Source organism: Notamacropus eugenii, chromosome 3, assembly GCF_028372415.1.
Source record: "Notamacropus eugenii isolate mMacEug1 chromosome 3, mMacEug1.pri_v2, whole genome shotgun sequence".
Classification (NCBI taxonomy): Eukaryota; Metazoa; Chordata; class Mammalia; order Diprotodontia; family Macropodidae; genus Notamacropus; species Notamacropus eugenii.
In genome coordinates, this window is record NC_092874.1 from 62,222,429 (window position 1) to 62,235,364 (window position 12,936).

At 37.1% G+C, this 12,936-nt stretch overlaps 1 long non-coding RNA gene across 1 annotated transcript; it reads left to right on the top strand.

Annotated features, from left to right (window-relative positions):
• The first annotated feature begins 944 nt into the window (after window positions 1-944).
• Window positions 945-2,912, top strand: LOC140531147 (uncharacterized). The gene is made up of 3 exons (XR_011976287.1): window positions 945-1,166; window positions 2,553-2,622; window positions 2,694-2,912. It is a non-coding gene; the product is annotated as an uncharacterized lncRNA (long non-coding RNA).
• The last annotated feature ends 10,024 nt before the right edge of the window (window positions 2,913-12,936 follow it).

Genomic DNA, 12,936 nt, shown 5'->3' on the forward strand with positions numbered 1-12,936 from the left:
TCTGCTATGAAATCTTGGTCTGTAGAAAATACACAAGATAGAGGGCTGATGTCATTACTGATTGGTTGAAAGATTAGGCAATGTAGCAGTCTAAAAAAATAGTTCCAAAGAATGATTGGATCCCTACCAGGACAAAGTATCACAATCACCTATTGTCAGTTGTGGAGTTAGACTCTGGAAAGCAGGAAAATAGTGAATCAGCCAAACAGATTCTAAGAAGAAAAAAATCCATTAACCAATTGTTGAGAGATCATCAGATCCAGGGAGAGAAGAGAATATGGGAGACAGGGAAAGGCAAAACAAACTCAGATTGCTTCAGTATATCTGACTCTGATGAAACATCAAACACCCTTTTATTCTAGCATTCATGAATAATCTTTTTTAAATTATCAATTTATTTTTGACATTCTTATCTTTTTAAATTTTGAGTTCCAGATTCTCTCCTCCCTACCCTTCCCCTGCCCACTGACAAGGCATGCAATATGATATCAATTATACACATGAAATCATGCAAAAGTTTCTGTTAGCCATGTTTTTTAAAAGCAAGAAAAATTTTTTAAAATTAAAAATTAAAAAATTTTTAAAAAGATAAAATTCTATTTTAATTTTAACTCAGTGTTCATCATTTCTTTCCCTGGAGGTAGATAACATTTTTTTCATCACAAGACCTTCCGAATTGTCTTGGATCATTTTATTAATCAGAATAGCCAAATCTTTCCCAATTGATCATCACTACAACGTTGCTATTACCGTGTACAATGATCTCCCGGTTCTTCTCACTTCACTTTGCATCAGTTCATATAGGTCTTGCCATGCTTTTCTGAAACTACCTCCATCACCATTTCCCACCTCACAATAGTACTCCATCACAATCAGATATTACAAATGAACAAGCTTTTATTAAATGCTTATGTGTCAGGCACTATTCAGAGCCCATACAAAGAAAAAACAAATAGTCCCTGCTCTCTAGTGGAGGATGGCATATACATAAATATGCACATAGAAGATACATATAATAACCTTAGAAGGGAAGACATTACAGCGAGGTGGGGGGAGAAAGGACCCTTTGGCACAACTCTCCTGTGGGAGTTGAATTATAAGCTGAACTTGCCAGTTTAGTCTTCCAACTGCTACTTGACAAGGTGGATCTGGAAAGTGAATGAAAGGTGGGAGTGGGGGTGGAGGTGAGGGTGTTTTGAAGCCTGGAATGTAACTCATGAATTGGGAACACAATAGAGGACTGAAGTCATAGGATGAACCCTGAGGATTTGTATATTCTATTTATAAAATACTATATATACTTATATCTCTTTTTATATATATTTATATATTACAGATTCTATATATTTTTATAAAATACTACATATATACTACATAATTATGCTATCAAAATGATAAAAATGTATATTTGTGTATATACATATAAGTATACATGCATAATTATGTATACATTCATACAAATATATATCTATCATTTTTACTAAATTATTTTATAATTACATTTTTATAAATTTATATTATATTTTTATATTATATTTGTATTATATAACTACTATATATAAATTTTATATATAAATAATTATAAGTAAATATTAGGTTATTATACAAATATAAATGTTGCATATTTATATTATATTATGATTGTATAATTATAATAATAATTATGTTGGCATGGGGTGAATCAATAAGGGTTACAGCAAATGACATAATACATGGGAGTGGCTAAGTAGATGCTGGCCATTGTAGAATTTGATTAGATGATTTAGATCCCAGGGCTAAGTGAAAGTATTAACACCATCTAAAATATCATTAAATCTAAAATGTGGCACCAGAAACTGAATCCAAAGTCCTAGATGTTGTCTGATAGGGGACAAAGGACAGCAGGATTATGGTCTTAATTCCCAAAGTTTTGTCTCTCTTAATGCAACCTAAGATCATCATTAGCGTTCTTGGCTGCTATATCATGCACAACTCAAATTGAACTTAAAATCCACCAAAATACTAGGATCTTTTTCAGATCAACTGCTATCTAGTTACACTACACAAATTTGTGAAATTGATTTGTTTGAACCCAAGTCTAAGATTTTACACTTATGTCTATTAAATTTCATTGTGGTGGATATGGCCCAGTGATCTAACCTATCACAATTTGGGGAGGATTCTGTTATCATCTAATGTTTTTATAATTCTTCCCAATTCTTTTAACAAATCTTTATGTAACAGGAGACTGGCCTATAAGCCCAATCCTTGTGAGCTTGCACAGTGTATCAATATATTCAGTCAATATTCCCTGTGTTGATAAGGCTGAGGAACCTATTTCCGGGAGAGTTGCAATGTTATGTAACCGAACCATGCCTTGAAGAGACTTCGGAGTACACGTAAATATTTCATGACAGGTTCCAGTCATAAACCACATGGTGAATGGAAGCCTCCTTGACTGGCTGCAGTTGTGGAATCACAAATGAAGGCATCTTCCAAAAAGTCTTACTGAGCCTTCCCTTCTTCTCTTGGTTTGACCTCTTTCCCTTGGTTTTCTTTGGTCTTCCTCCTAGCTGATCAATCAAGTCTAGTGAGAGACAACATTATAATGGAAGAGGATTCAAGTTTTCTCCACATCCAAAGGTAATATGTTGCCCCATAATGAATGAATCCCCTGCTTTTTGCACGCCTTAGAATTTGTTCTGTCATTTTAGGTAAAGGAAGGTGTGTGCTATCATCTTGTGAGTTGTGAAAAGTCGGAAGAAGAAGACATTAGAGATGTCATGTTGGGCCAGTGGGGTATGGGAGAAAAAGTTGGGAAAGTCGAGTGGAGCCTGGAGAGGAATGAAGACATTGTTGGCCTTGGATTTTTCCTTAAAATGAAGACTTTTGGAGGCACCAGTCAATTAAAGAAAGGCAGGAGCCATTCAATAAACATTGTAAGCATCTATTGTGTACTAAGCACTGTGCTATTCACTTGGGATGCAAAAAGAGCCAAAAGAAAGTTCCTGCCCTCGAGAAACTTATAATCTAAAGGAGGAGACAACATGCAAACAAATACAAGCTTCCTGTAGAATATGGAATTTTAGTTGGAATTTAAATGAAACCAGGGAAGCCAAAAGGCAGAGATGAGGAGGGAGAATATTCCAGACGTAGGAAACAACAACAAAAAAAAAAATGTTTAGAGCCAAGAAACGAATATCTTGTTCTTGGAACAGCAAGAAGGCTAGTGTCACTGGATCAAAGAATAGTTATGGAGGAGGAAGGTATAAGGGGTCTAAAAAGTTAGCAGGGGGACTAAGTCGTGAAGGACAAGGAACACCAAATATAAGATTTTCTGTTTGATCCTAGGGCCAATTGTACATCACTGGAATGCATTTAATAGGGGAATAGGATGGTACACGTGCTACAGGAAAATCACTTTGGTAGCTGAATTAAGGATGAATTGGAATGAGCAGTGGAACTGAGGCAGGCAGACTCACCAGCAGGATATCGACCAGAAGGATGGCAGTGTCAGATTAGAGAAGGGAGTGTATTTAAGAGCTGCTACATAGGTAAAATTGACAGGCTTTGGCCATTGATTGGATATGGCGACTGAGAGATAGTGAAGAGTCAAAGATACCTAAGAAGGTATTGTTGCCCTCTATAAGTAACAGAGAAATTAGAAGAAAGAAAGATGGTAAGTTTGGTTTTGGACAAGTTGAGTTTAAGGTGTCTCCTGGACATCCTGTTTGAGATGTCTGAAAGGCATTTAGAGATGCGAGATTGGAGGTGAGTAGAGAGGTTAGGGCAGGAGAGGTACGTTTAAGAATCATCAGCAGTGGTAATTAAATTTATGGGAGCTAATGAGATCAACCTGTGAAGAAATATAGAGGGATAAGAGAGAAGGTCCAGGGTAGAACCCTGTGGGACAAGGGCATGATTTGCATGAGGACCCAGCAAAGGGACCTGAAAGGGACTGGTCTAATAGAAAGAGAATTAGAAAATAGTGATGTCCCCCAAACCTAAAGACAAGAGACCATCAAAGAGAAGAGAGTGAGCAACAGTGTCAACAACCCCAGAGAGGTTGAGGAAAATGAGAATTGAGAAAAGACTTTGGAGAGAGTAGTTTTAGTGGAATGGTGACATTGGAACCCAGATTGTTAGGGGTTAAGAAGAGGAGAGAAAATAGAGGCACCTAATGATATGAGATGAGAAAATGGGGAGACAAGGAAACTCATGGCAAATGGCCTCAAATCTTTTTTGTAAAATTCTTAGATTCAACTCTTAGGCAAGATTCTTAGCCATGAGGGTGGGGGGGAGAGGGAACCATGAAAGATTTGAGGAGGATGAAAATGTTTGGAAGCCTAATGTGGAAAGATAAGGAATTAGATAATTCTTGAACGTGGAGGTGATACATTTGTGGGTAACAGCAAAGTCAAGGGCATGACCATCTTTGAGCGTGGTTGTTGTGGGGTGGAGGAGTAGGTCATGGGAAATGTATAGGTTGAGAAACTGAGTGTTTAGAGTGTTTGAGGCAGAGTTAATATGTATGTTGAAGTCCCTAATATGAGGACAGGAATTAAAGAGGGAAGAAAAATTGTGTCAGGTACCAAACTCATTAAGGAAGGAAAATGAATGACATAGAGAGTCTACAGACAACAGCTACCAGGATTTTGATTGGGTGGTAGATATGAATTGCACGTCACAGTGCCTAGGTAGCTAAGAAATGATCATCACCTTAGACAGCCACTGCATGGGTTAGTTCATAACCTCTGCAATTTTGAAGTATAAACTTTGTTTTGATATTTCATAACAGATGAAAAGTTTTACTTTTGATACAAAGCTTGCAGCACACAACTCCATGTGATGTCATAAGTAATGTGACATAGCTAATAAGTAACAAACCACCATTTACCCATATGCTATAAATGTCCTTTATCAATTTTCAGCAACCAGCTAAGAGTTACATACGGAGCATGTGCAAACATGTAATGTTAGAGCTCTCTAACTCAAAAAATACTAGGCTTTTTTTCAACTTAACAAGGATTGTATTCCTTGGAGGACTATGAATACGTAAAGTTTGAAGTTTTTATGTTCAGCCATTTCTTGAGTTATTTGAGGGCAAAGCAAGGTCACTGGAGGGTTTTTTTTTTTTTACGGTAGGAAAAGTGCATTTTTTTCATACTCATTTAATCCAAAAACAGCTGAACTCAGTTGACTCAAGCTTCCCCAAACCTTGCACGGAGGCTCAACCTGTAATGTTTCAACCTCAAAAGTATGCGGGATTTGAGAGAGTGATGTCTATGGCTGACAAACATATTTTTTTGGTAATGGAATGCTTCCCCAGATTTACTGGTTGGTAGTTATTTTGAAAGCTTCGGCCTGATGAAGCTTCCTGATTCTAAAAAAGGCATCTTTAACTGTAAGTACAAAAATGACTCTTATGATGTTTGAGTTATAGTAGGGAAAAACCTAGCTTTAATTCACTGATATCAAACAAACTCATCATTCCTTGTGATTTGATAAATAAAATCAACTCTTCTGGCAATCAATGTGCATTGCCATAAATGAAATAAGAGAACCTAGAAAAGGAAGAAACTAAATTCTACTTTGAAACACAGTGAACATCCACACTATTCTCTTACCTTTTTCTCACCAAAAGGGATCCAAGTATTTATTATAATTTTCTGGATTTCTATAGGAACTTTCCTCTAACATGCTCAAAATGCTCCCATGAACTTTTTCCCCTCTATTCTCATAACATTCTTGTGAGTGACACGGTTTTTTAAAACATGGTATGTTCATTTTAAGTGATGAGGTAAGACCTTGGACTCCCTTTGCAGATTTCCCCTGGCTGTGGATTATTATTGTCTGCTTTATTAGCTTAGGAAAAAAAATTGGAATGAACCTCCTTGAATTATCTGTCACTGGGATTCAAGGACGAAAAATGTTAGGAAAAAAAGAACTTTCACACACATGAGCACTTGCAGACTTAGTTCATATAAATGATGCAGCTGCAGAGAGCTTCAAGATTTTAGAAGTCCCAAAATGCAAAGGTTAGAAATACTATGCATAATAGGATTTGTGGTACAGAGAAGCAAATATGGACACATGGTTCAAGGAAGAAAATCAGGTCACTTGTCTGATCTCACATTATTTTTATTTTTTGTCTGGATCTGTGATTTTATGTACACAGGTTACTGCCAGCTTGGAAATTTCCTCCAGCCTACTGATTTTCCTAGGATGCAAGAGGTAAAGGGATATTAGAAGTCATTTGGTCTAAGCCCTCCCTAAATCCTGTCTACAATGTACCATTTGGAGGCTGGATTTAAGGAAAAAGATCATAGCTTATGGTCTGAAGGAATTTACTAGTTATAATTTATTGATACCAAAAATAAGAGAGAGAAATAACATGAACCACTCTTGGAAACAGTACTTTCCCGGAGCCCTCTTGATTTGGGACATGCTACAGCACTCATGAAACCTAACCAGTCAACTCTATCAGGATTAGAAATTGACTAGGAATGACCTAAGTATTGGGGTTTACACTTTTAAACTAAAGAGGAAAAGGACTTGGCAGTTTTCACAAATGCACCAACCAAGGACAAGCAGACCCTTGGCACCACTGTGACACGCTAATCAAGGGTAGTTTAGTTAAGGATGCAGAGGATGCAATCTGAACTCTGATTTCTTCCTCTTCCCACAAGAACTCAACTGCCCCTGGGACCTGAGGCTCTAGGTTTTCCCATGATCTTACCCAGAAATGACCCACCATGGCCATTTGAGCCACTTACAAATCCTTTCCCAATGTGTGCACCTTACCTGGTCCTCATATACTTTCCAACTCTTGTTATCTTCTCCTATTAAAATGCAAGCTTCTTGTGGCAAGAGATTATCTTGCTTGGCTGTGTTTGTATTGACACTGCTAAGCAGATTCCTGGTACCTAGCAAGGACTTAATAAATGCCTTTTTATTGATTCATTTATTCCAGGTATAGATAACTTTTTCAAAAATGCTTAAATTGAATGAATAAGAGATAATTGGGTAGAAGAGTCTAAGGGAGAAGGATTTTTAGACCTGAGCATGCTTTAAGACAGAAGGAAGAGAGTGGAATTGGAAAAGAGAAATTGTATATGAATTTGAGATAGGAAAATATTTGTAACAACAATAATAGTTAACATTTATATTGAACTCTAAGGCTCACAATGCACTTTACAAATATTATCTCATTTTATCTTCATTACAGTTCTGGGGGCAAGGAGGAGATGCCAATATTTTCCCCATTTTACAGATGAGAAAACTGAAGCACAGATCATTTAAATGACTTGCCCAAGATCACAGAAACAGTAAATGTCAGAAGCGAGATTTGAACTTGTATCCTTTCTGACTTCAGGTCTTGACTCTATCCTTGCGTCACTTAATTATCTCTTCTTCCTTGTAGAACAAGGTCCTAGCAGAGACCAAAAGGAGTGAGTGAAAAGTTCACATAGAGAGATTAACTTTAGTAAGAAATAGGAATAGATACTTCTTCCACTGTGACCAAAGAGACCAAGGAAAGAGTGTGTGAGGATGGTAAGAAGACTTGAAGAGGGGGAGAAAGGCAGGACTGAGGGAGCATTATCTTGGACGGTCTTCATTTTGCCAGAGAAGTAGAAGACTAGGTCATTCGATATTAAGTGTAAGGACTTAATAAATTAGGAGGAGGTTTAGGGAGAAAGGTTGGGAAACAGATTTTGTAGGGGATGAGATAGGGAATTGGTAAGGGTAGAGTAAAAGACTTATGGAAGAAAAGTAAGGGTCAGCAGAGGTTACACACCTGAAGCTATAGTAGGTGAAATTGACTCAGTTTTGTGAAATTTCCCAGCAAGGTTCAGAAAGGTGAAACGAATATTCTATACTAGTGTCTCAAACAAGAAAGTGCGGCCGTTGAACTGGAAGAAGGGAGGCAGTAGCTGCTGCTAATAGACCCTACAGAGAACACGGTCTCTTCTACATTGTAACTCCCCATATGCAGCTGACAGAGAGTTTCACGGCTTCAGAGTTGGTATTTAGGCTGAAAGATGATAAGAGGGTAAAGTTCTGTGTCCTGCAAAGACACAGAACAAGAGTCAGGTAGAGTATTTTTTGTGGCAAAGTAATGTGGCTCTGAGGAATCCAGTACCCTTAATACCTCCCCTGAATATGTGTGTTTGGGTTCCCTTTCTGTTGTCCTTGTCCCTGGGAAATGCTTTGTGTATTGGACTGTGTAACTCACTGCCCAAGGGAAAGCAAAGGACTGGGCAAAGATGAAACAAGGTCAGTGACAACTGTGTCTTTGAAAATACCTTCCAAGTCCTTTCCGATTCTCTCAGGCATGCCTTTGCCAGAGGTCCTGGGAACCTGGCTGCCTGTGGTCACAGAACCCTGACAAAAGCAATCTGGCCCATAAATCAGTTTGCAGTGAGCAGCAGTGTTATATGGTGATACAAGTCTGAGGGGTACAAATTAAACTGCATATACTTGAAAGGTATCACACAAAATCTTGCATGACTCAATTAACTTGCACAGTTTGAATCGCTGAATGATCTACCATTACTTCCTTTTTTTTTTTTTTTGGTCAACATGCTCTTCCCTTAGGTCAGTGGTTCTTAACCTTTTTTGGGTCATGGACCTCTTTGATAGTCTGGTGAAACCAATGGGCCCCTTCTTTAAAATTCAAAATGAAAGGAAATGCTAAATTTCCATTAGAAGGTAGTAAAAATGAAGATGTCATATTTTTTTTGGTCCCATCCAAGTTCATGACTTCTTGAAATCTATCCATGGGCTCAGGGCTTAAGAACTGCTCATGACCTTGAACTACGATTTTTTTTAATACTATGTTTCATTTCCTGACCCAAAAAGATGGTGACATTCATCCTTGAGTACTATACATATATACTCATTCCTTCTTTCAACTCTCTCTCTGAAACCCTTTCAGATACACACACACACACACACACACAAACACACATAAGGGAAAGAAGGAAAAAGATAATTAGTAACCCACTAGTGTATACAGTCTAGAAAAAGAATTATAATGGTTTCACAATAATCTGTTCTGTTCACAACACACCTGAAATATTTGTTCAGTTATGGGTTCGTAGGATCATAAATTTAGACATTGTCTTTAAGAAGTCATTTAGTTCAACTGCTTCATTTTACAGATGAAAAAACTACGATCCTGAGAGGGGGAGATGACTTACCAAAGGTCACACATATAGCAAATGGTAAAGCTCAGATTTGAACTCAGGTTTCAATAGCTAAAAAACACGATATTCTTTCCACTTCACCAGGATTCCTCCCAACTTTTCTAAAGGGACACTGACAACCACAACTTGAAAGCACATCCTCCAAAGACTAGACTGAGGAAACTGTGGGTGTTTAACCTGGAAAGGATTTATGGAGACCATCATCATTATCAAATATTTAATGAATTGACCCCTGAAAAAGGGATTAGTCATTTCAGGTGGCAGACCTAGTGCCCATGAGTGCAAAGTATATGGAGGTAGATGTTTTTACTCCATTTTAGGAAGAACTTTCTAGTGACTAGGGTTGCTGGAGACAACAATGTCTAACTCACAGAATCATTCTGATAATGAAGCTAAAATGGTATGTTCGTTGTAAATGGTTATAGGAATGCCAGTTTGTCTTTTACTAGTCCCATGGTTTCATCAGGCACTTCTAAGGAGCAATGCTCCCTATCAGCTCAAATCAGCACCTACTCTGCATCATAGAGTCTTAGAAAGTTGCCTAGAAAGTTTTCAAAGGAAGAAATCCAATCATCTTTTTAAAATGCACCAAGACACTAATAATTAAATCTATTCAAATTAAGACAACTGTGAGCTTCCATCTGATACTCATTGGATTGGTAAAGATGAGACAGGAAAATTTTGTTGTAGGTGCAACTGGAAAACAGGCATTCTAATGATGGAGCTGTGCATTGGTTCAACCATTCTGGAAAGCAATTTTGTGTGCTCCCAAAGTCACTAGATGGTGTAATCAGCAAAATAATCTATCTGAAACTCTTGGATTCAGTGATAGCTCTACTAGCTAGACTATACATCAAGAAAATCAAAGAGGAAAGTGACCTACATGTATAAATGTAATTATAATATTTCTCTGTTAGTAAAGAACAGGAAATGAAAGGGATGTCCACCAATTGGGGAATGGCTGAACAAAATATGGCACTTCAGATGTCAGACCTAGTACCAATGAGTGAAAAGGATATGGAGACAATTTTTTTACTCCATTTTAGGATGAACTTTTTGATGATTAGGGCTTCTGTGGCAAATATGTAACTCATAATCAATGCATATGATATGATATTATTACATACAGATGTAATATGGCATATAAATATTGTGTCTAAAGAGATTATGAGACAATTTCACAGGAACCTGGGAAGACTTTTATGAACTGATAAAGAATGAAGTGAGAAATCAGAAGAACAATTTACATAATAACAAGAACATTCAAAAACACGAAAGATTTAAGAACCCTGATGGATGCAATTGTCAATCATAATTCAGGAAGGGTAGTAAGAGCTTCCTCTTCCTGCTTTTCATTTGGGATAAGACAGAATGAGCTTTACAGGATGAACAGGCATGGATGGGCAGTGATCTGTACCAAAGATTTCATTACATTTATTTTTCCCAAAATTCACCCTCTTTTCCAAATTTCCCTGTTTCTACCCAGGGAGCCACCACTGGTACTGAAGATCCTCACCTAGGTTTTCTATATTTGATGCCTTACTTTCACTGGCTCCATGTGTCCAAGTAGTTTTCAAATCTTATCACTTCAATCTCCACAAAAATCTCTCCAATTCATCCCTACTCATACAGCTACTGCTCTAAATCTCAGTTCCTCATCCTCTCTCACCTAGAGCATCTCAAATGGACTCTTAATTAGTCTCCCTCTCCTTCCTTTTTCCCATTCTAATCTTTTCTCCACACACCTGTCCAACTAATTTTCCTAAAGTAACATCTGATCATATCACTCCCTACTTAATAAGCTCTAATGTCTCCCTATTGATGCTAGGATTGAATACAAATTCCCCTACTTGACCTTTAAAGCCCCTCACAAACTGGCTACAATTGTCCAGTCTTCTTATACACTACTCCTCTTCCAGATTTCTATGGTCCTTCACTAGCCTTCTTACTTCTTCTCATGAAGATATTAAAACACAACTAAGATATTGGAAGGAAAATAAAGTATAATAATATCTCTTGAGCAGAATCACATAAAGAAAGAATAGATTGTTGTTGGGTTGAGAGTCTGATTCCGTTTTTTTTTTGGTTTTTGGTTTTTGGGTTTTTTTTTGCAGTATATAGTAAAAACCTACACACAGAGAAATATAACACCTAATGAAAAGCGAATATATTTACTGACTATACTGACCTGTTATTTGATTGTTATATTGTATATCTTTCAATTAGAAAGTGTTTAGAAAAAAACAGAAATTAACCTGTTTGGCTAACTACACTGATCAGAATAACTGAACAATTAATTACTAACATATTTTTGTTATGTCTGCCCTATCACTCAGGAGGGCAGCTAGGTGACACAGTGGATAGAGTGCTGGGCCTGGAGGCAGGAAGATCTGAGTTCAAATCCAATCTCAGATACTTACTAGAGCTTGTCACCTTGGGCAAGTGACTTAACTTGGGCAAGTGTTTCAATTTCCTCAGCTGTAAAATAAGCTGGCAAAGTAAATGGCAAACCGTTCCAATATCTTTGCCAAGAAAACTCCAAATGGGGTCACAAAGAGTCAGACTCAACAAAATCACCCAGGATACACACAAGCATATTTTGCAAAAATAATAATCATTCAATTATAATGCTGTCAGTATAGTATCAATAATAATGAATGTTATTTAGAAAGAGCCAAAAATGTTATACTGTTAATAAATAAGACTATTTTAAAATGTTTGATATTTCACAATTTCATTCTTTTTTAATGTACAAAATATATGAGTTCTATAGTACATGTATATAACTTACAAGTAAGCATATATTTAAGGTATATGCCCCTAATTTTTACTGTTAAAAATACATAATCAAAAAAGTTTTGAAACCAGTGCATTATGGTATATCCTAAAATTTAGAATCATCAAATCATAGAATTAGAACTGAATGAGATCTCAGAGATTATATATTCAGTACAACCTCTTCATTTTACAGACAAGGAAACTGAGATCCACCAAGAGGAAGTGATTTATCCAAGGTCACAAAGGTGTTGGGTAACGGACCTAAAATTCAAACCCAAATCCCCACTCACCTTGAATATCAGATCCATAGCCCTTTCGTTACACCACACCACTTCCCTTGATCCAGACAACGTGGAAAAAAAGTTGTCCTTCAAACAGGAGTTGGACCTCCAAAATTTATTCCAGCTCCAAGATTCTATGGTTGTGGTATATTGTCTTATCTCATATTAAATGTACTTAAAAACTTCAGGGATTGCACAAATTATAGTGGGGTTGGTAGGGATGAAGGAGACCATGGTGAGGTTGAAGGAGAGGGTGCTTTTAAAAGCGCTCAAATTATTTTATAACAAATAGCCATCTGCCTATGAGAAAGGTTGGTTCCTATTTTATTCTTGCTAGCTGAGGAAGTATCATACAGGCTTTGAATTTGAGAAAGGTGTAGTCTTTGTTTCCTTGCTAATTATATAATTTTGCTCCCATCTGTTATCAAAGACAGTATTTATTTACGCAGAGTAGGACTCTACCTATAGTTAGGTGGCACAGGGGCTAGAGTGCAAGGTCTGGAATCAGGAAGACCTGAGTTCAGATCTGATCCTCAGACATTTACTAGCTGTGTGACCCTGGGCAAATCACCTAACCTTGTTTGTCTCAGTTTCCTCATCTGTAAAATGAGCTGGAGAAAGAAATGGAAAACCACTCCAGTATCTTTGCCAAGAAAACCCCAAATGGGATCACAAAAAGTCAGAAATGA